This window comes from Trachypithecus francoisi, unplaced genomic scaffold, assembly GCF_009764315.1.
Source record: "Trachypithecus francoisi isolate TF-2019V2 unplaced genomic scaffold, Tfra_2.0 Lachesis_group5, whole genome shotgun sequence".
Taxonomy (NCBI): Eukaryota; Metazoa; Chordata; class Mammalia; order Primates; family Cercopithecidae; genus Trachypithecus; species Trachypithecus francoisi.
In genome coordinates this window covers 47,240,569-47,264,251 of record NW_022681470.1, presented here as the reverse complement: position 1 = coordinate 47,264,251, position 23,683 = coordinate 47,240,569, and the positions used below count along the sequence as shown (strand labels likewise).

Below are 23,683 nucleotides of genomic sequence, written 5' to 3'. Positions count from 1 at the left end.
ACTTTATACACATAAATAACATCTAATGTTTACTAAAGTTTCAGAAGCAACTCACAAAAATAATTATCTTTTGTCTTTTAGAAATTTTTTTTCTTTTTTAACATCAAATGACTCTGGCATTTGCCTTCTAGTGCTATTCTATATTTTTAACATTTAGGTAAATTAGGCATATGTGTTAGGTGGTAATATTATATTCTTATTTAATTATTAGAGAACTGAAGTTTGTCTATTTCTTTAAGCAAATCATATGATATGCCAAAGCAAGTAATCCTCAAAAAGAGTTAAGCATATTACTTATAATGTAAGTAAAATCTCTGCTAAGAGATTTTACTTTCTTTCACATATTATATGGATTGAAATTGAAAAATAAGATAGCATTGAGTAAATGAGCAAACTAAATATTCATGTTGTTTCTTTCCATAATTATGAAAATTGAAAATCATCTGTATTATTATGAACATAAAAACTAAAACCAGAAAACAAACTAAGCATATTTTCAGAAAATGTACATTCACCAAATTCATACACACAAACTTTTGTTCAAAGTCTTCATATGTCATTAAATTATATAGGCTGTAAAACCTACTATGTTAAGATAAATGCTGTCATAAGCAATAAATATTTTTCTGAACACAATAATGTATATATTATGTGATTTAAATGAAGAATAGTTTGTTTTTAAGGTGATATACTTGAATGCCTGATGAAAATTGTGTAAGTCTTAGAATCTTCATACTATTATTTGAAAATTTCATGTAAATGTTCTAAAAAGTATTACCTTGACAAATAGATGTGCATGTGAAACAATAACCCAATTAAATATTAAGGAAATTATTATTGAAGAAAATGTCTTTTTTATCATACTCATTTTTAAAAGTATTTTTGTAATGCAAATAGTGGATTCTCATGATTCCTAACATTCCAGATGTAATATTTTAATATATATTATATATTTTCTTAAACTACCAATGTTTCACCTATCTACATATTTATATTTTCTCTTTAAATTTATAAGTAGCAAAAATAAGATATGTAAACAATTTATAGACACTATGAATAAATGTACATATGTTTGTGTGTGTTTGTGTATATGAATATGTATGAGCCTCTTTCTTGACCCTAATGCTAAAATTACTAGATATGATTCCCCAATTACAATCTCATGGCCCTGTCTCTGCTTTTTACAGAAATAATACTTTTAATATACTCTTTCTCATTGTTTAATATTTAATGTCTGCCTTGTTTTAATAGGAAAACATGTCCCATGTGTGCAGGGCCCATGCTGGTTTTGTTCAGTTCTATAACCCCAGCAGAGGGACTGACACTTGGTAGAAGTTCAAAAACAATATCAGAAACATTAACCGAATGACCAATTCTAAGAAACTGAAAACTTTGAAAATTAACAACATTAAAAACAAATGATAATATTCATTGAAAGATATAAAGTATGATTAAATAGAAATGCTGTGGTTTTAGTGAACTTTAAAATGCTAATAATGTAACATTATGCAGTAATAGCTATAACATTGCTAATAAGGTTGAATTTCAGCTCTATTTTCAAAATTATTTAAAAGTTCTGAATAGATTTAAGCACCAAAATATTAATATAATATATGGGATTATATGGATTATTTTTGTTTCTTGATACTTCTGTACTTTCTAAAAGTATCTGCATCAATTATTACTCATATAGAAAACATGAGACAAAAACAGAATGTAAGCAATAAATTATATTTTTTGACTTATAGTTATTTAGAATTGAATATCTTCCTTTTTAGGTTCAGCTTTAATTCAGTGGAAGTGAACAATTTTATGATCCTGATACATAAATACATATGGCCTTCAAAAGGTTAAAAATCCTGATTATAAACTGTTTTCTTGAATATAATTATTTTATGCATTTCTATAGGTATTGAGACATAGTTATCATAAATTATTTTATAATGTAACATTTAGACATTTCTTTTTTTTGTTCAATCTTTGATTCATGCTTGTAGTTATTCAACTACTATTAATTGTGTTTTACAATATGCTAGAGGAAATTCTCTTACCTGGTATTACAACTGTGGGGGTGGGGTGGGTGGAGAACAAAGACAAAAATGCTTTCCTTCTTGAAACCTACGTTCTAATTTTAGTTATACAGTAAATGAGTATAAATATATTGTATTGTGTTGTGATACATATTATGGGGAAAGATACAGCAGATAAGATAGCTTGTGTATGTATTTGTATTTTGGAGACAGAGTTTTTAATTTTCAGTAGCCTTCCAGAAAAGAAATCATTAGGAAGATTATGAAGAAACTGAAGAAGTTTTATGTCGTATCTCCAATGTATTCTTCCTAGATAATAGGACTTTCTGACATAATGAACTTTCTCACAATTGTTTTTTTAATTCCTACGACACATAACAATCTATTAACAGTAAAAATACAGCCCTACCTTCAACGGCCTACCTAATATGGCCTTATGTTACTTATTCAAGTCAGTTTTTCACATTGATCATTTTTTGGGTCCAGTCACAATTGACTCTCAAAATGCCTTATGCACAATCTAAATGTCAAGATTCTGCTCACATGTTTCTTCACATGACTGCATGACAGTAATTTGTTTTATAATGATTGTGACTTACTATTTTCATGTGAATAACAATGATTTTTATGTGAACAACATCAAAAAGACATTAAAATTTTAGCTACTTCTCATAAGCATTTTGAAAATAAATTTGAAAAATCACTCAATCCAGTTTAAAAATAGTGAATGCGATTATTATAATTTAAGGAAATGACAAATGGTGTAGGAAAAGCTATGAGAATAAAAAAGAGAATATCAAAAATTTTGTATGAGGATCAACTGAGAATACTAGAAGGTTTGAAGGTAAAAAATATTTAAAAAGATTACGGATTGTGAGCACAGTAATTTCAGGCCTCATTAAATCTAACAATTAGGACATACCCTTATATTTGTGAAATTTAAAATGAGCAAAATGATATTTATTATATGGTCACATAAGTGACTCATTCCAAGACGTGATGCTGATATTCATAACATAGGGAATCAATTACTTTTCATAAAACATCTCATTGCCTTGTTTTATTATGGTTATAGTTACATATAGTTATAAATTTCTACAGAGACTAAATAAAATAATATGTAGATTCATTTTTAGTATGACTTTTAAAACATTACATCTTCAACAGTTTATCAGTGGCCTAAGTAGTTTACCAAAACTCAGAGTTACCCTAAAAGCCTAGTTGCCCTTTATGCTACCTCAAATGGCAATAATAATAGTAATAAAAATCTTGTTCAAATGCCCTTCACTATTTTCTATGAATAGGCTACTTGTTATTGTAACATTTCAATTGCAGCTAGTACACAAAACATTTGTCTTAAGAAATGGGACAATTGCTGTGAATACATATGGAAAATTTAGTGATTAGCAATTTATTGGATTATAACAGGATTCATTTTGTTTCTAATTACAATTAGTATTGGGTTAAAGATTTGTGCAGTTGTCAGTAGAATAGTTACTACCAAGGTGATATGTGTGTCATTCTTTTCGTACTAAGTGAGAATCATGCAATTCTTATATTTGCTAAAGTCATAGGGTCAGGAAACTAACGCTTCTGGACTCAAGAGTTTTCACCCAAAAAGTTTGTTCTGACCTCTTTCTGGTAACTGAAATAGAAACCTTTAGATTATGGAAGAGCCAAAATCTCCCTGGAAACACTGTATTTTTCTAACATTCTCCTTTATACATGGCAGTCTATAAGATTTCAGCTGTTTTTGCCATTCCCTTAAATGAGATAGCTGATGATACCTGGATAAATGACAGAATTTGTGATGCTTCACTTTTCAATAATAAGATTTCTGCCGAGGATGATAGTTTGAAGACATTTTCTACAATTGGAGCATGAAAGTTGCCGTTTTCCCAGATGGAAATTTTCAAAACCTAACACTTTACTAAAGTTATACGGACAATTCAGACATTAATTAGAAATGATCTAGTGCTGAAATTGTGGCCATTTTTGTGAAGTGTGAAATCTTTTAGAGAGTAAGGAATGCATCACTTTGGTTAACTTAGGGTTACAAAGTGATTGTTCGACATTTGATTTTGGCCTGCTCTGATGATGGTGGAAAGCCTGTCAAACTGCATTTCCTTCCTGAACCAAAACTTTTCTTCTCCCCTGTGAGTAATCAGTTACTGCATTCCTCTAAGCTCTGACAATCTACAACTTTTTGCACACATGCTATATATTTTTGTTAAAGGTGTACATTCAGGGATGGTAATACTGACTGTTCAGTGAGTGTGATATATTGGGACAACTGAGAACTTAATTGTGGCCAAAGATTGACAGAATATATCAACTCAGTGGAACAGAAAATTCTTAGAGCAGCTGTTTGTGTCCATCGTTGCTTCAAGACACTAACACATGCTCCTTCTTGAATAGCTTTAGTTTTTAAGACATGACCACCTGCAAAACCATCTGTTTGCTTATTTAATCTTATTTAAGTTTCATATATAGATTTGTTATAAATATGAATCTACTTTGGCCCCCAAATTTGGCTTGCTTGCAAACATATTATACCAACACAGCTGATATTTGTATAACCTCTCAAGAAAAACAAATGCCAATACCATTTGAAATCAGTCTTTGGTTTCATTGGCATACTGACCTGGGATTATTATTATTATTATTTTTTCTAATCAGGGATTCTCATTTTCTTCTAGTTAACATGATTTGATACATCAGAATTTTGCTTTAACATTCTGTGTATTTGTGATGATTGTTTCCCTACTAGTTTCTTAGAAAGCTAATGTGTGTTTATGTTTTTGTATGTGTGTGTGCGTATAAATGTGTATGTGAATATAACATTTTAAAACTAGGAACTGAACAGAGAAAATGTATGAGAAACAGGATGAAGGAGGTAAGGTTTTCTGTCTTTGTTCAGTTGGTATCAGCTATCACAAGTTGGTATAAGCTACTTCCTCAGCTTAGTTTTATTTCAAATATCCATTCATTAAATACAATATTTTTAGAACCAAGTTTAGGTATATTAGATACTTATTACTCAGCTTCAAACTCAATTATAAATTACTAAAATGATTTTTATTTTATAAATGTGACCAATAATTTAAACTTAAAATTTATATACATTATATATTTTGTACCCAGAGAACAAAAATAATAAAAAGAGCCACATGTTGTATTTACTGATTTCTTAACTCTTAATTCAATCATAAATTGGTGTCATACAATGTCCGAAATTTTTTGGAAAATTAGCTTCAGAGCTTTTAGATTAATTTTTCTAAATGTAATGCTTTTAAAACATTCATTTTTTTTTCATTTTCCCTTTTGATATTAAAAGCATGCATGCAATTAGAATTTTCTAATATCTGAAATTTAACTAAAGAGAGAATATTAATTTTAAGATTTGTTTGCTTTGTTAGACAAGTTAAATGACCTCTAGCTTATAAATGGTTCCTTGCATAGAAAATATAGAATAATTCAGATTTTATATGAACATCATTTAATATCAGAAACATAAATACTTTAGAAAGCATGATATGGATAGTAAAAATCATATGATTTAATTTTCTTAGGGAATATAAAGCCTCAGAGGAATATTTTTAATAAAAATCCATCATATATTAGTTTGGGCTTGAAAACAATACAATGAGTGCGTCGAGGTGCTTTTTCTTTTTTAAATTATAGCTGGGTTACGAAGCCAGAGTATGAGGAGGATCACAATATTCCCTTCATACCTTATGTAACTCCTCCCATACTGATTCCAGACATTAATGTACACAGGATTCTGTAATCAAAACTCAAGCTCAGTGTTTTGCTATATTGTTTTTCTGTTTTGCTGATTTTGCATAAAACTGTATATCTAATTTCAGGACAAATTATACCTAAAAGGATTTATTCAACATTTTAAAATTGACTGGTTTTATTTATTTTGGGTTGTTTTTATCATGATCTGAGTGGAATATCTACGATGTGTTCAGATACGTGTAATGAGAAGGAAAATTTAAAAATTCACCAAGAATGAAGAGCAAATTGCAAAATTGTAAGACATGGAAAGGAGAGTTTTAAACAATAGAATAGAAAATATTTGGAGTACTGGGTCCCAAATGCAATGTGACATTAACTAAAATTTTAATTCATAAAAAGAATAAGAAGTCTGGGCAGTGACTCATACCCATAGTCCCAGCAGTTTGGGAGGCTGAGTCGGACAGAATGCTTGAGCTCAGGAGTTCGAGACCAGCCTGGGCAACTGATGAAACCCTGTCTCTACAAGAAATACGAAAATTAGCCGGACATGGTGGGGGGTTAAATTTCCTAGTGAGAAAAGAGGTAGAATCTACAACCCTGAGACTTTTAGCTAGGGTGTTAAAGGCATTGGTAGGTGAAGATTAATCAGGCAAGTCACTGTGCTGATATCTTTCAGGAATTAGGTACACATAACCTCAGAACTAAATGCCCAGCAGAGGGATTGATTGTAAATCTGTTTCATTCCAAATCTGCACTTAATAGCTAATTATCTAATTTCATAGAGGAAACTTCTGTCTTTATATTATGTGTTATCTGGCTGCCTTTCAATTGATCAGAATCAAGTTGAATAATGGCTATCAATCATCTTGCTTTCCAAAAGGAAACAACTATTTTTGTGAGTTATTAAAAATTGCAGGGCCGGGCGCGGTGGCTCAAGCCTGTAATCCCAGCACTTTGGGAGGCCGAGACGGGCGGATCACGAGGTCAGGAGATCGAGACCATCCTGGCTAACACGGTGAAACCCCATCTCTACTAAAAATACAAAAACTAGCCGGGCGAAGTGGCGGGCGCCTGTAGTCCCAGCTACTCGGGAGGCTGAGGCAGGAGAATGGCGTGAACCCGGGAGGCGGAGCTTGCAGTGAGCTGAGATCCGGCCACTGCACTCCAGTCCGGGCGACAGAGCAAGACTCCGCCTCAAAAAAAAAAAAAAAAAAAAAAAATTGCATGCAACTTTTAGTATTTCTTTCTTCCCTCTCATCATCTTCATATCAACAAATATATATAGTTTAGGAGAAGAAAATACCTTGTATCATATTAAAATAATATTTGCATTTATAACAAGTTTTTAAAAAGTCTATATTTTTATATTGTTTGCTGTTCAAGTCCATCTATTTTAACTTTAGAGATGGGCCAATTATTTAGCATTAAAAACATATGCTACAGTAAATGCCAAGTATGTTTGTATCAAATATCAAAATAACTAAGACATATTCATTTTTTTGACAACTAACTTCCTGGGAAGTATTAAAACACCAGCAAAAATACTGCATCAGTAATGCATAGCTTAAATATGTAAATACCTATATGTTATTGAATAAGGGCTGTACAATAAATGTTAACAGATACTAGGTATATTGTGTTGATCAATACAAGAAGAATTCTGCCAAATACTGTACTATAAAATTAGAGTAATACAAATGCACAAAATATGTATTTCTGTACTTGATCTTTCTTTGAGGAGAATGAAGTTCAATGATATAATTTTATTTCTCTGCCTTCTTTTATGGAAAAACATTTTTTTTGTTAAGAACCAAATATATTATATATTTTTTCCCCAAAATCACTTCTTAAACTAGTTTTATTTACTTTAATTTGTGATTTCATTTCAGTAGATTTTTACTGTATTTCAGTAATTGTTTTTGTTCTCCATTTGAATCTAGGGCATTCCACACAATTCTGAAGTGTAAGTTTCTTAGCAACAGGAAAAATGGGGAGCATCTTAAAACTAATTTTAGTTTCTGAAATAAGCATATCAAATAAACCCTGTATTTAATCCTCTACATATAACTCCTCTGGTTTACGTACAATGATGAATCCAGAGAAACAGATAATCCCAAATTGCTTGGATTTGGAAGAAAACTTCAGGTGTCTCTACTTACTGAGGTGTTTCATGTTAACAGGCACAGGTTATCACTGCAGCTAAAGACTCCAGTTCTGGAGTAATACTGTCAATAGCTGCAAAACCTGGGATTAAAACAATTTATGCTCTCTAAGCCTTCGTTTACTTATTTGCAAGTAGTAGATTATAATAGTATTATTATGTAGATAATATGAGATAATATGTGTAAGGTACTTCATGGTGACTAGGGTATATTTATGCCGAATAAATGCTTCATTATAATTTAGGTTGTTTATATTAGAGACTTACAAATTCTTAGAAGTATGGTTCATTATGAAAATGTGTGGACACCTCCACTATAAAAGTCTTTCATGCTATGCTAATGTGTCTATGTTCTATTTCTGTTTTTGAAATGTAGTTTAACCACTGAACTTCGTGGTGATTTCTTGAGCACACACAATGTGCTAGCAACTCCTCTAGGGACAGCAGTTATGCCTAGTATAAATCACATTTTTTTCTCTCATGGGGCCCCTGGGCAAGAGGTGGCAAGGGGATCATATAAGCACTGTTACCATCCAGCAGATGTTTATTAGTCAGGCAACAGATTGAAAACTTGGCAATTAAAAATACAGAAAAAGCAATTTGTGCATAATCAAAGCAGAGCTAAGAATTATGTCTTATATATTGATAAATATTTACTTAATATGGGTGTGGAGGAGAAACAAGAAAAAATAATTTAATGACATAAACCTTTGAAGATGTTTGTAGTTCTTGAGACAACCTAATGGTTTTGTGTATTAAGGTAATCATCACTTAATTAAGATTTCATATGGTGTGCTATATGTCAACTTAAAAGGCATTCAAGGGGGACCAAAATGTATTTTAACTTAGAAACATGTTGAATGTGGCTGAGACACAGTAGAAGAAAATCTGTAAAATAAACATAGACAATGTGTATATCATGGAACATTGTTAAATATATATATATGCAAATATATATGTATATTAATTTAAGAGACAAGTTCTTCCTTTGTCACCCAGCTTGGAGGGCAGTGGTGGGGTCATAGTTCACTTATTGCATTCTCAAACTCTTTAGCTCGAGTGATCCTCCCACGTCAGCCTCCTGAGTAGCTGGTATTGCAAGTGCATGCCACCATACTTGGCTAATTATTAAAAAATATTTTTCTATATGGGGTCTTGCTATGTTGCTCAGTCTGGTCTCAAACTCCTGATCTCAAATAATCCTCCCACCTCAGCATCCCTAGCTGAGTTTACAGACAGGAACCACTGTGCCTAGCTGAAGATTTTTTTAAAGCTGAATTATATTATATCTAGATTTTCATTTATACAATGCTCATATACATATGGTTAGTAATCCTTTAAAAAGTAACAATTATATTTAGATAAAAGTTGTTCCCTGATGTGTTTGTTTAATATTTATTTGTGCTTTTTTTGGTTTTATTTTGCTATTCATGCTTAATTAGAATTGAAACCATTAAATATTTATCATTAATTCATATAATTTGTAAGTTGAAGGCTTGCAAATTAGTGGAATTCAGTTACACAATATTTATCCTTGCTTTGTCATGCTTCTTCAACATATGATCACTTATTTAGAGATCATGTTATGAATTTATATCCTGATTGGTAGTAATTCAGGTAGGCAGGTGCTTCACCAAGATTTACTTAACAACTTTATTTATGTAACAAACTTTCATTCTAGCAGATGCTATGTTAGAGGAGAACTGCTCAGCCAGTTGATGCAAAAGAAAGATGCTGTGTCCTATATAGATGTTGGCAGGCAGGATTCTCTTTTCACAAATTAAACATAAATTTTCAGTTAAAAGTTTCACATATAGATCCAATTCTCTGCAATTTATGTATATAAATCAAATTGAATACGTTTTTAACTAAGCACTTAAAATAGTTAATTGATCTATTTATAGTCTACAGTGGGTAAAGAATAGAAACAGAGTCTGTCTTTAATCTCAAGACAGAGAAATCTTACCAAGTATTTATGATTACTAGAGGTAAAAGACTGGCAACAAATGTCATGAGAGCAGCTCCTCTTCTATCTTGATTTGAATGTTTCTCAGAGCCATCTTTAGTTGTTAGTTCCATGAGTATGGAAGAGACTGTCATTTGTCAAACCAGTATTAATCTCCCTCTGCCTTAGTAACATTGCTTTCCCTTGTAAGACTGTTGCCTTGCTGCAGATTGGATTGCCCAGTGAGATGTAAATGGATATTGATGAATGCAACTCTTTAAAAGAGCAAAGACTCAACTGGGAGTATATTCCCCTTTGCTTCTTTCTATTTTCCTAGAATATTGGCCCAACAGATACCTTATACTACATTAATGCCCTTGGTGGTGAAACCATGCACCAAGAATGGCAGAATACAAAGACAGAAAACACTTGTTTCCTTGGTGACTTCTAGAGTGGCTACACTAGCCCTTTATGCCCTGTTTTCAAATTAATTTTACACAAAAAAATACAATAAACCTATAGTGTATGGAAGTCACTAAGCTTGGGTCTCTTACATTAGCAGGCAAATGTAATTTCTAAGTAATAAGCAAACAAAAAAAAACCCAGTGATTTATTCAACCTCAAATGTTAGTAATTATGTAAATTAAAAAGAAAAACAAACAAACAAAAATGTCATCAGCATTTATTCTCTTACTATATTAAATGTCCTCTCCTTACTTTACCTTTAGCTGCATTACTCTTCGTTAATAAATACGCTTTCTGGAAACATTGCTTCACTAGTTTTTTAAAACAACATATTTTATTAGTTTTTCTTCTAAAAATATTTAGTCTTCTTTTCTTATTCCATGTGTTGGTCCTGATCTTTAAGCCTTTAGATATTCTATTTTTTTTACATTCTTATATTCTCTACAGGTTTAAATACTACCTTTCTGTTTCTATAATTTTAATATTACCTCACTGTTTCTATATACTGATGACATCCAAATTGATAACCTGACCTCAGACTGTCTTCTAATATCCAACTATTTTTTATATATTTCTTTACATTTGTAATGAAACCCCTATTTTATGTATTCACAGTTGAACACTTAATTTCCTCTACCAAAGAAAAAATAAAAAACAAAAACACCTTTCCCCCCAGTCTCCATATCTTAGTGACAGGCAATAATATTTATCTAGCTGTTCAGGCCCAAAATATTAGAGACGTTCCCTCCCGTAACTCTCATACCTAATCCACTAGCAAAGCAGTACAGGCTTAATATTTGTACTACACCCGTGGTTTAACTACGTTTTCCCTCCATTTCCCCCACTAGTAACCTAGTTCTGCTCGATATCATTTCTTACATCTTTAATCTGTTCTCTCTGAACAGCTACAGAAATCTGAATGAAACTATTAAAGAGCAAAGGATAAATAAAGAAAGAAGGAAGGAAGATAGGAAGGAAAGAAAACATAAGAAAGAAGAGGGAGGGAGGAAGAGGAAAAAGAAAGAAAAAAAGACTGAGAAACCAATTGTTGCCATTTTCTTGCTTAAAACAGTCTAATGGTTTCCCTTACCTTGCTCATCATGCCTTAGGTTATTTTGTCCTCTATCTGCTTCCTTTATCTCATTTTTCTCTGTCTCTCTCATTCATTACTCTTTACCCATAAAGAGCCAAATATTTTTGTCAGGATATGGCCCAACTTATTTTTCCTTATGCGTTTATAGAAGCATTTCCCTCTTTATTTCTTCGCTTCTTCTTATGGTCTGCTCCTTCCCTTCATTCTGGAAAGCAACAGGTGCCCAATAAATATATATCACATGAATGACATTCTTTGTAATCCTCAGTCCTATTCTCCCAAAGTGAGATATTCACATCATGTTTTAAAAAGAAAATGCTTAAAGGGAAATTGCTTGAAACCTCTTCCATCAAGAATGATCAGCTTGTAAAACAGAATACCAGTATCACTTTTAAAAGAGTGTACTCTGTTTTTTAAATTTGTTAGATGTGCAAAATAATCTTTCCAAGGTCAAGAAAGAACAAGGGAAAATATTAGACTGTGATTTTGAAGGAGATCCGGTTCTAGAAATTCAAAGACAATGAGATTCTTTTTTGTGTGTGTTTTTCTAAATTATGCTGTGTTCTTAGTAATATTATTTGACCTATAGGCATTTATATTTATCTTTAAAAGCAGTAGACTAAAGAAAATAATGCTCTTTCCTTCTATTGGAGGGTTTTTGATTATTTCTTCTTCTTCTTCTTTTTATCATTATTATTAGAGACAGGGTCTTACTGTGTTGTCCGGGATAGTCTCGAACTCCAGGACTCAAGCATTACTCCTGTGTTGGCCTCCCAAAATGCTGGGATTATAGGCGAGAGCCACCACACCTGGCTCGATAGAAGGTTTTTAAACCCCAGCACTACACAACATTGATAATATGGGCCAGATAATTCTTCAGTGTGCATGGCTGTCCTATGCATTATAACATGCATTGCTGGTCTCTACCTGCCAGATGCTAGTACTCCCCCCACTTCCAAGTTGTTACAACAAAAACTTTCTTCAGACAAGGCCAAATGTCCCTTGGACATGAGATCCTCATAACATCCTTTACCACTGATTAAGTGTGAATGATTTCTTCAGGCCTCCCCCAGTATTGATATTGTATCATTCCAACTAAGATGGTTAACATCTGGAAGTTGACAGCTTAATACTTGGCAATTGATAGCCTATTCAATGCCGATGTGGAAACCAAAATTCTCCATAAACTGCCATATATCCTCTGGAAGGCAAAAATGTTCTCAATTAAAAATTAATTATCTAATGTACATGATAGAAAAAGAGTTTAATGCTTGAAAATATAGAAAAGTAAAAGTAAACAAATCATCCTCACTGACCCATGTGTTTTAAATTAATCAGCTGGATTGTCCTTATTTAAATGTTTACTAAGATCATCAAACAGAGCTTTTTAGAGCTGAAAGGAACCTTACGAAGAGTATAGTTCAATCCTCTTATTTTATAGACCAAAAAATGAAAGCAACAACAATAAAATTTTTTGTACATTATTCATAATTACATGGAAAATCGTTTTTGAAAAAAATAATTTAAATCCAATGTGATTGAAACAAGACCATTTTATTTATAAAATGACAAATGTAGAAAAGAAGGTACATCGTCATGGAATATAAAAGACATTACAATGAGGAGGATACGATATGTCAAGGGGTAAAATAATTGTGTGATCCAACTTTCAAATTAATTTGGAAATTCTTCTCAGCCAAAGTAATAAATTCGTATATAATACAGGGTTTTAGGTGTTCGTTTGATATTGACTTTTTGTTTTTTATGGAAATATTCCAAGATAAATTTGTTACAGGTTTCAATTTTTATTTTAAGTTATTATGTACAATATTTGCTTTAAATGAAAAACAAAGGCATAAAATTTAAAACATTATATACATTATTAAGTGGTTAAGTTAATGACGTTAGTGTATTTCTTTTCTGGATGTTAACTGTTATATAAATTAGGGTTCACATGTTTGAATAAATAAATTTAGTGGTACATTGTTTTTTCTTGAATATTGATTCTTTCTTTCATAATTTACCAAATAACAGGATAACAACAGTGCCCTAAAGTGTATACTCTCTGGAGAGAGCTTGGAGTGTCAATATCATTGACTGATTATACAAGGATTCAGTGTTTTTGATACCATGTATACTGAGGTGGAGTTGATGATCTATTATATAAGATGGTAAGCTAGAATTGTATTGATGTCCAATTGGAAGGACACTCATCTCCTGTAGGTGTACTCTGCTCCCCCCAGATTTATATGGCAGAAATAATCCAGGATGCATATTTTTCCTTAATAAATTGCTTTGCTGATTCTATGAAATTTATTCTATAATGATCAAAGAGATTCTGATCAAGGAATCTGGCTAATATATGACATAAATTACATTATACTATTGTTTCTACTAAGCCTGTGTTTTCCTTTTCTTTCTTTTTTTTTGGGGGGGAGGTGCCTTGTGGTTAAAAGATGTTTGGGTCATGAGAAAGTGCTGCTATAAAGACACATGCACACGTATATTTATTGTGGCACTATTCACAATAGCAATGACTTGGAATCAATCCAATGTCCATCAGTGACAGACTGGATTAAGAAAATGTGGCACATACACACCATGGAATACTATGCAGCCATAAAAAAGGATGAGTTCATGTCCTTTATAGGGACATGGATGCAGCTGGTAGCCTGTGTTTTCATACCATGTCAAGAGTCAGATCTGTAAGAGTCTCGTGACAGACCAGATTTCAATTTCAAGTGATACAAAATTGAGTGCATTTTAGTTTGACTTTTCCCTTACTTATTTTTCAAAAACTTAATATAGCTTTTAGATGAACTGGCATACATTCTGTCCTGATGTGACATACATCCAGTTAATATGTTACACTGAAATATCGTAAGATCAGTTGTAATCTGGCATCTAGCTTGAACAAAAAAGAGCTTCAATTATATTCAAGTGAAACTTTAGATTTTGTACTGATCTCACTTTACTTTTAATCTTTTAATTGAAGTGAATTAGTTATAAAAGGTAACTAAATTCATTATTAAATAATTAATTTTATAATTATTTATTGGAAATTCTGAAAATCTGTTGGAGTCAATTATTTTAGTTTTATTAGAGTTGACATGTAACACGTATTTTTTCCTGCTTAGCAGAAATTAGACAAGAGCATCTTTAGCTGTTTTGGAAGAAACTCCTTGTCCACAATGATAAAACTGCGTTCTCAGCATACAAATGCTTGCCTATTTTAAATTAACTGGTATATGTCATAGCAGGACAGAATGTATCTCAGTTCATCTAAAAGCTGTATCATGTTCTTGAGAAATAAGTAGATGAAAAGTCAAACTAAAATGTACTCTATTTTATATCACTTGAGATTGAAATCTGATCTGTCAGGAGATTCATCTAGATCTGACACTTGCAGTGGTATGAAAATATAGGCTTGTAGAAATAGTAGTATAATGTGATTTGTGTCAAGCTTATGAAATATAGTCCATAGAATATTAAAATATGATGGTGGATAAATGATTAGTGTGAAGCTTCTTAAATTATTCTTTTCTGATTTCTCAGTGAGATGACTGAAAGTAGCCAGTGGAGCAGTTGTGTCTAAGAACTAGTAACACAAAGAATCAGTGGTAGAGCTGGAGATATCCTGTATATCCAATATCCTGTAACCATCGCTACATTTATACTGCTGTAACTGTACATAGTGTAACATGAACAATTTTACTGTACTTAATAGTTCATGCTTTACCAAACCTGCTTCAGTCTAATCTGGTTAGACTGAAGAAATGCATGACTCTTTCTAATGCAGATAATAATTTGGAAGTCATCCTTTAAATATATAGATGAAGAAATGGCAAAGTCAGGCTGCTTCAACATCATAAATCACCAGGAATTTGTTGAATATTACTAGGCATTCTGTACCATTCTGCGCAGGTAACATGATGAAAAGAACACATTGATCTGGCTGACTAATCTTCAGTCTTATTACCTGAATATATTTGGATTAATTTTGTTACTTATCTGTTCTTACACAGTTGCTGTAGCATTTCTGACGTGGTAAAGAATGATTGCAAATGAAATCCCTAAATCCACGTCCAGAATCCTGAAAGATTACATTGGAGAATAAAACAATGTTATTGCATGTTTTTGCTTTATTTCAGAATACTGTATCTGACAATTCCTTTCCTTTAGTTTGAATTCATTTCTCTGCCTGTGTCTTGTGTCCTAATGTGATACTGCACTAATTTATATGGTAAGCCTCCAAACTCCATTCTCTGTGATCTTGCAGCATCCTCGGAGCTCAAAACTGCTCATCATTATTCATGTTACAAAATGATGTGTCACTTTTCTGATTCTTTAAAAATATTTCTTATTAATACAAAATAGAAAATATGTAATAATTAATTCTAAGATTCAGAAACTCTTGCTGCAGGACATGGATGTACTTTCTAACCTCTTCCATAAATTAAAGAACAGTTGCTTTCTTTTTGGTTCTTTTATATGTATTTGGTTCTATATATTAGAAACATACGAATTTCTGTGCAGGACTTTTAACAGCCTTAATGGAGAACTATATTATGATAACCATTCACTTTTGATTTTGAAATTAAAACCAGTTTAAAAACTGGGGAACACTTAATAAAACTCAGTCTCATAGAGTAAAATCACTGCTGTTCAGAGAGAGAAAGCAGAACATCCAGAAAGAAAGTTGACTTTAATAATACATAAAAGACACTATAAAATTATGTGTATTATTCGGCAAGATATGTAATCTTTCTGAGCCTTAACTTGATCATCTGTAAAATTTGTTAATAATTTATATTTTCTGGCAAACTCACAGGGCTTTGAAGGGCCAGATGACATAATGTGTATGAAAGAGCCTAGGAAACTTTAAAGTGCTTTGCAAATGCAGGGTAATGATATCAACTGCTTTTACTTAAGATCATGTTTTCTTACATTGGTTAATGTTATTTCTGTCTTTGTTGCTGTGAAAATATTAAAACACTTTTAGGAGTTCATCTTTAAGCAAAGTAAACAATAAATAATGTGTCATGAGCATAACATCAAGTCATGAGCATCTGTAACTTTATTAAGAAACAATAATCACATAATTTTGGCCAGATTCTTTTTGTCCATCAATACAAAATTATTCTACAAAGTATATATTTTTATTGCATATCAACCCTGCATCACAGAATTTCTTTAATGAGTTCATTTTTCTTCCTTCAATATAAACTATACAAATATGTCAGATTTTGCTAAGTATACTAATAGTATGAGTTATTGTTTTCTATGAACTGAAATGTTTTCATTAGAATTACTATTTATAAGTAACAAAACTATAGAAGATGCAAAATAACCACTGATTTGACTGAAAGAGCATGATTTTCACAGAATTTAGGATTCAAATAATATTTCTAACTTTCCTCCTGCTCAGATTTGGTCATCTGTAACATTACATGAGCTCTCTTAGAGCTTTTTCTGAAGATTGAATGAAATAAGGTGGGTACATTATCTGGCGTATTTTAAATTCCAAATAAATTCACATACAGTTCATACAGTCTCTTAAGAAACTCTGCTTAAAATACACATTGCTATCTGAGCCAAGGACTTATTTCCATAATTTTCACTTTGACTTGAAAACATTTGTCCAATTATTTGAGAGAATGAAAAGTTATTCAAAATCAGTGTGTATATAGTGATGAGAAGGGTTAAAGGGAATTATAATCAAATATCCAGAGAAGTTGAAGAGAACTCCAAACCTGGAAGAAGCTCAAAATATTCAGTAATTTACAATTTATCTACAAAGTCGCTCTTTCATTTTCTCAAGTTTTCTCTAGAAAGTGTATTTCCTATTCATATTCCTATACATTGATGTGTTGATTCATTCCTCATGTGATCATTAAACCATTGATGTACTCAGGGGCAGGCTCTACATTCCCTATTCTGTGCTAGGCAGTGAAGATAGAATAAAACCATTTGGCTTCCATATCTTTCTTTTATCTAAGATAATGTGATTTTGGCACCTCTTTTTTCAACACAGAATGTTGCCAGACATTTTGATGCATTCCTTTTGTATTCACCCTGTTAGAAAATGGGAACTAAACCTGAGGCTATGCAACTGCTTCAGTGTGGCCATGAGAATTCAAGCAATTCACCTAGTAGAATGGAATGGGTTAATGGAATGCAAATTTAATAAATGTTTTCTGTTTAAGCCAGAATTTCTTAATTTAACACACATCAAGTTATATTATAGGTTGTTCACTTCATTTCTTTGTGCTTACATGTCCCTAGGCAAGTACAATATTAAATAAGTTTCCATTTTCTTTTTGGTGTATTTGTTGGTTCAGAAGATTATGTTTTCAGGACAGAAGAATGTTTTCATAATAGAGAAAAATATCCAATCTTTTAAGACGATTAAATGTAAGCACACTTTTGGGGAACTTTGTGAATGTAGTGCCTTTTTTAAATCAGAAGTTTTACCGGGCAAGGTAGGTAGCTCGTGCCTGTAATCCCAGCACGTTGGGAGGCCGAGGCAGGCAGGTAGCTTGAATTCAGCAGTTGGAGACCAGCCTGGGCAACGTAGCAAAACACTGTGTCTATCAAAAATTCAAAAATTAGCTGGGCATGCTGGCTTGGGCCTCCTAGCTACTCAGGAGGCTGAAGTGGGAGAATTGCTTGAGCCTGGGAGGTTGTGGCTACAGTGAGCCATGATGGCAGCATGGCACTCCAGCCTGGGGGACAGAATGAGACCTGTCTCAAATAAACAGATAAATGAATAAATAAATGAAGAACAAATAAATAAAGTAGATGTGTCAAAATTTTTATTTTGACCAGTTTTATGGAATGTTCAAACTAAAGCATTGAATTCTCTATATTTTTTATTGAGTATAAAGCTTAATATTCACTCCCTAAGTTCAACACCAGTGTATGAACCTAGGACTTTTTCATCTACTCTGTGAATTCACAGGGTGGTTTTAATGGCAAAGCAGGCTCCATTGAAGGTACCTTGTAAGAGACCTTAACAGACAACCTGATAGAATGATTTCTGTAAGTAAATTGGATTTCTAAAACTGATAGTTGCTATTAAATATAAAGATATAACTAATTTTAATTTACAATAAGGAGTTATTACACACCATTAATATTTGAATGTTCATATATGAATATATTAATTGCATATATTTCTATAATTTTGAAGATGTCTTATACTTTCACAGAGAAAACTAGAATAAACTGTGTAATGTTTTAAATATAAAAATATATTATTTCAATTTCTGTAAATTCCATTTTGAGGAAAAAATAGCAGGCAAATTAAACTTTATTGTTATACATGCCTACATCTATGACATCAGTAATCTTTTAGCATTGTTTTCTGTGGATTTATTTTCAAGAGTAAAAGGTTATTCTTCTAATGATAATTGTGACTATGTATTTTTACTGTTAACTGGTTTAGATTATGCATATTAGACTAATAAGAAACAAATTTTCCTAGGGTAATGAAATATATATATATGTATATATAGTTGTTTATATTAAGTATCAAGTATATATGTATCAAGTATATATATAGTTGTTCATATCAACTCTCTCTCTATATATATAGTTGTTTATGGAAGAATAGGAAATGTTTTTGAGTGGAAAGCATGGATGGGTAATGTAACTTCAAATTCTGATTTCAAAAAGTGCATTATAATTAATATAAATGTATGAGTAAAGATTTATTTAAAAATATCATTATTGTACAACTACATGTGTACGTATAACTGGTTCACTTGGTATGATAAAAATAATTGGTCTTTTTTTATTAGTTTGGGTTCATTTGCAGTAATTAACAGAAATCTTCACTCAAAGAGGCTCACATCAATGCTTCTCACACTTTGATGTACTTGAGAATGTCCTGGAGATCTTGTTCATCCCACGTGTGTCACAGGCATTATTCCAAATTTCTGATTCCATAGTTCTGCGGTGTGGCAAGAATTTGCATTTTTATGAGCTCCTGGTGATGCTCACCTTACTAGCTCATGTATCACACTTTAGAAGCTCTGACTTAAACAAAAAAACATTAAACAGTCTGAAGTTTGGGTGTGCTCCAAAACACAGTGAAACCCTAGTTTTTTGATTGTTTGTTTTTCTTTTCTTTTCTTTTCTTTTCTTTTTTGAGATGGGGCCTGGTGCCTGGTTCTGTTGCCCAGGCTGGAAAGCAGTGGCTTGATTTTGGCTCACTGCAACCTCCACCTCCTGGGTTCAAGTGATTCTCCTGCCCCAGCCTCCCAAGTAGCTGGGATTACAGTTGCCCACCACGATGCCCAGCTAATTTTCATATTTTTAGTAAAGACGGGGTTTCACAATGTTGGCCAGCCTGGTCCCAAACGACTGACCTCAAGTGATTTGCCTGCCTCGGCCCCTGCAAAGTGCTGGGATTATAGGAGTGAGCCACCTTTCTGTGCTACACCAGGCATATATGGTATTTCTCTTCAGCTAGGCTTCCTTCAAGGCCACAATATGCCTGCAAGCAGGCAAAAAGTTTGGTTGTTTATATTCAGCAAAAGAGAGAAAAAAATCCTCTTTCTATAGCTGAAATATGAGGTGTTTTCTTAGGTCTGATTAGACCAAAATAGATCTTACACTTAAATCTCAACAAATAATAGTTGTTAGGGAATTGTACTGTATGTTTATCTAAAACCAGTGTTTCTGAGTCAATGTCACACAAGGGAATTAAGATTACCTTAACTGGTTTATACTAGTCAGTATTTACTTATGAAACTGGATAAGATCAACATTTTCTAAATGCTTTGGGGTTCCCTGGATAGAGTAGACAAATGAACAAAGTTAGTGTTTTGTTATGATGGAGGTATGAGAAAAATGGTGCTTATAGGCGACAAATCCACTTTCAAATATTAGCTGAGATTACATACAAACTAATCTATAAAATCATGGAAGAAAACAGATGTAACCAATCACATGTAAGTGATTAAAACCTCACTCTGACTAAAAGCATTGGGTAGTTTTTTGAAATAATTAGAATTTTCCTAGAATTAAACTTTCCCTGTGCATCGTAACTATTTTGTGTAATACATAGCACCCAGTAACTTTTTTTCTTTGCTACATTAATCAGTAGAATTTATTTTGCCTAACTCAACAATTTTTGAAAACCTAAAATACTTTGAGATTGTCTTTTACTATTTCAATATTGTTTTGTGACTTATCTATTCCTAATTCAACTTATAAGTTATAGTTTACAATTCTGTCTGTTAATCTTAATCCCTTCCTGATCCCAAATTATAGGAATCTCCAATGTTTGACAGACCTCCAGTTTGAGGTTTGTTATAAATTCAGATGTGCAAAATGTTCATTTCAGCTCTCATTTCTATGTTATGTCAGGTGTTTTCAGTCACATCTTCACATGGTTTTGAGATATCTTCATTTAGTTGTATCTTCCATATCAACATTTCTTGATATAGAATGTCATTGTGATGGGTAGTCAGCAAATGCTTATTAGCTTAAATAATGAATTACTGAAAAAGTATAAAAAGAAAGAGTGTGATGGTTTAAGGAGCAATGAGTTGAAAGTGATCAAACTAATGTTATTAGTCGTATAAATTTAAGATCTCCACTTAAATAGATTGGAGCTAAATTTAGATGCCCTAGACATGCTTTACAGTTCTAAAAGTGAATGATCCTAATTGTGGCTTGTGTGTCTTATCTCAGAAATTCTAATAGACTAAATTTCAGATTAGATAAACAGACCAGAACAAGGAGACCATAACAAGAGAGACTTTTAAAATCTTATATTTAGGTAAAAGACAGTCTCTATGGTAGTTTCAACACATTCCTTGTGCTTGACACAAGGAAATACTATGTAATATAAATCTCTTCCAGCTTCATGTGTACCTGCATTTACCAAGAGACTGGCTGTGAATAGGAGAGTACTACATACACATTTAAAATTTTCAGCTATTAAAAAACCCTGGGAAATTCTAAATGAGAACTATTTATGTACTTTATAAAGATATACTTCAATTTCATGCCCGAGAAGTGTCACTTTCATTTTTAGTTTGAAGCCATTATAACTCGATGAAAGGGCACAAAGGATCACAAATTAGCTCCCCTGGGTAGATTTTCTATTTTTAGGCAGCTACTTTAGTAACTAAGGAAACCTATTAGAAGTTTTGAAAATATTTTATCTCTTTTCAAAGTATACTACTAGTGTTTTGTTTATTATTTGTTCGGGGAGGTAGATATTTGCTTTTCATGAGAGGGTGTGTTTTTAATTAAAAACATCAAGTGACATTTCTATTCACCTATACCTAGCATGTATTAAGCATGTTACAGAATTTAGTTTATATTTTTTTACGTTCAATTATGAAGTGTTCTGCCTGTTAAGAACAAGATACATCAATGAAGTAAATTCATACCAATTTCTGTGCACAAAGTAATCATAATCTCTGGAGCAAACACATAAAAACAGATATTAATCATGCAACCTGACCAATGATGGACATACAACCACTCTTTAATAAAGTCATAATGGAAGACAGGTATCAGAGGAGAGGTGCTGGGCAGAGATGGATCAAAAAAACTTCTTAAAATAGTTTTAAAGGAGAAGTAAATTTTTAACTAAGTAAAAAGGGTGGAAGATTTAGTAGCAGAGGCACATCAAGGAAGAGGGAACAACATTCCATTCATTTGATTATCCCAATTTCCTCACTTGCTATTACAATATTAATAACATCTATCTCTTAAGAATTACAAAATTAAAACAAAATATAAACATAAAACACTGTGCTTAGCATATCATAGATGCCCAGTAAATGTGAGCTATGTTATATTTTTATACTATGTTTCAGGAGATTTTGAGAAGAAATTTTCTTTAAAATAAAACTATTTTGCTTATTTAGCCTATTTGCTAGCAATCACGAGGATAATATGATAGAAATTATACTATCTAGATTCACTTGCTACAGACCTATAGAATGTGTATACTCATTATTTTTTCAGCATTATGCTTAGTACATGAGACACAAATTCATCTGTAAGAAGTAAATCCCCTATAAAATTAGGTTACCTTTTTTTATTCAGAATTTTACATCATTCCCTTCTATGAATTCAAATATTCAGTGTAAGCTATATTTAGATATATAGTTGGCTTCTGATTAATCAGATATGGATTATCAGTGAAGGTTTTAAAACTAACAGTTTACCCCTTTATTAATATACTTATGATCTTTCACACTCTTCATCCTCAAAGCAAATTGTACAACCTCTTTATACTCAAGAAACATGAACTAATATTCATGTTAACTTAAGTGGAGAATTAATTATAGGATCGTTTAGCTACCCTCTAAAATTGTATAATGAGTCACAAAGTAAAATTAAATCGCTTTTGGATTGTGGTTGTGTGCTTTTATATATCATTTTTAAAACTGCAGCTTCTGGCTTAAAAGAACACATACTTCCTTTTACATATGCTCCAGGTACATATATGGTCCAAAAATAAAGTATTCACTGAACAGGATATTCATTCTATGGTATCACTTTAACAAAATTTGACAGTTTCACATATATATTTTCTGGGAAAAAGATTTGGGAATTTTTTCACAGAGTAAAAGTATTATTCAGAAAAATGTCAATTATTTTTTATCATTATTCAAATGTTAAAATTCTTTATGATTTTTGATGAGATAATTTGCTTAATAAATTATAAGGAGAATTTTAATAATTAAAATTATTTAATTTAACTATTCACATGGATAATCAAATATGCCCTTAATTCACTGCCTTTATTCAAACTCCAAAAGGATAGTCAATTGTGTTTCTTCGTCAATGAGACAGGTGACACCTAAATTTCACATTTTAAACTTTCTGATTCATGGAATGCAAAATTTAGAATATAATTAGATTAAAGAGTTTCAAGGCATTTTCAATGTAGGGAGAATTAGAACATAACATGAAAGAAGTCTAAGATATACAACTCATTGTTTTCAGACCAAGGAGTAAAGGATAATTAAGGGTGGGTGGATAAAGTAAGTTAAATGCATGAATCCAAAGATAGAGGAAGGTCTGGGAGAAAGAGAGCTGGAAATGCAGAGATAGGTATGGGAAATGCAGAACAGGAGCCATAGCGACATACTTCACTGGTTACTTAGGGAGCCTGTGAGCCTGTTAAAGAATATTCACCTATGAACAATTCTGACATGACATGGAAGCTTGGTGATCATAGAACATGAAACTGGTATTTTTCTTGTTTCTTC

The 23,683-nt window shown here is 32.0% G+C and overlaps 1 protein-coding gene across 1 annotated transcript in view; it reads left to right on the top strand.

Annotated features, from left to right (window-relative positions):
* Positions 1-23,683, top strand: part of BRINP3 (BMP/retinoic acid inducible neural specific 3) — a 388,006-nt gene that overhangs the window by 56,609 nt on the left and 307,714 nt on the right. The gene's annotated exons all lie outside the window — the stretch shown is intronic.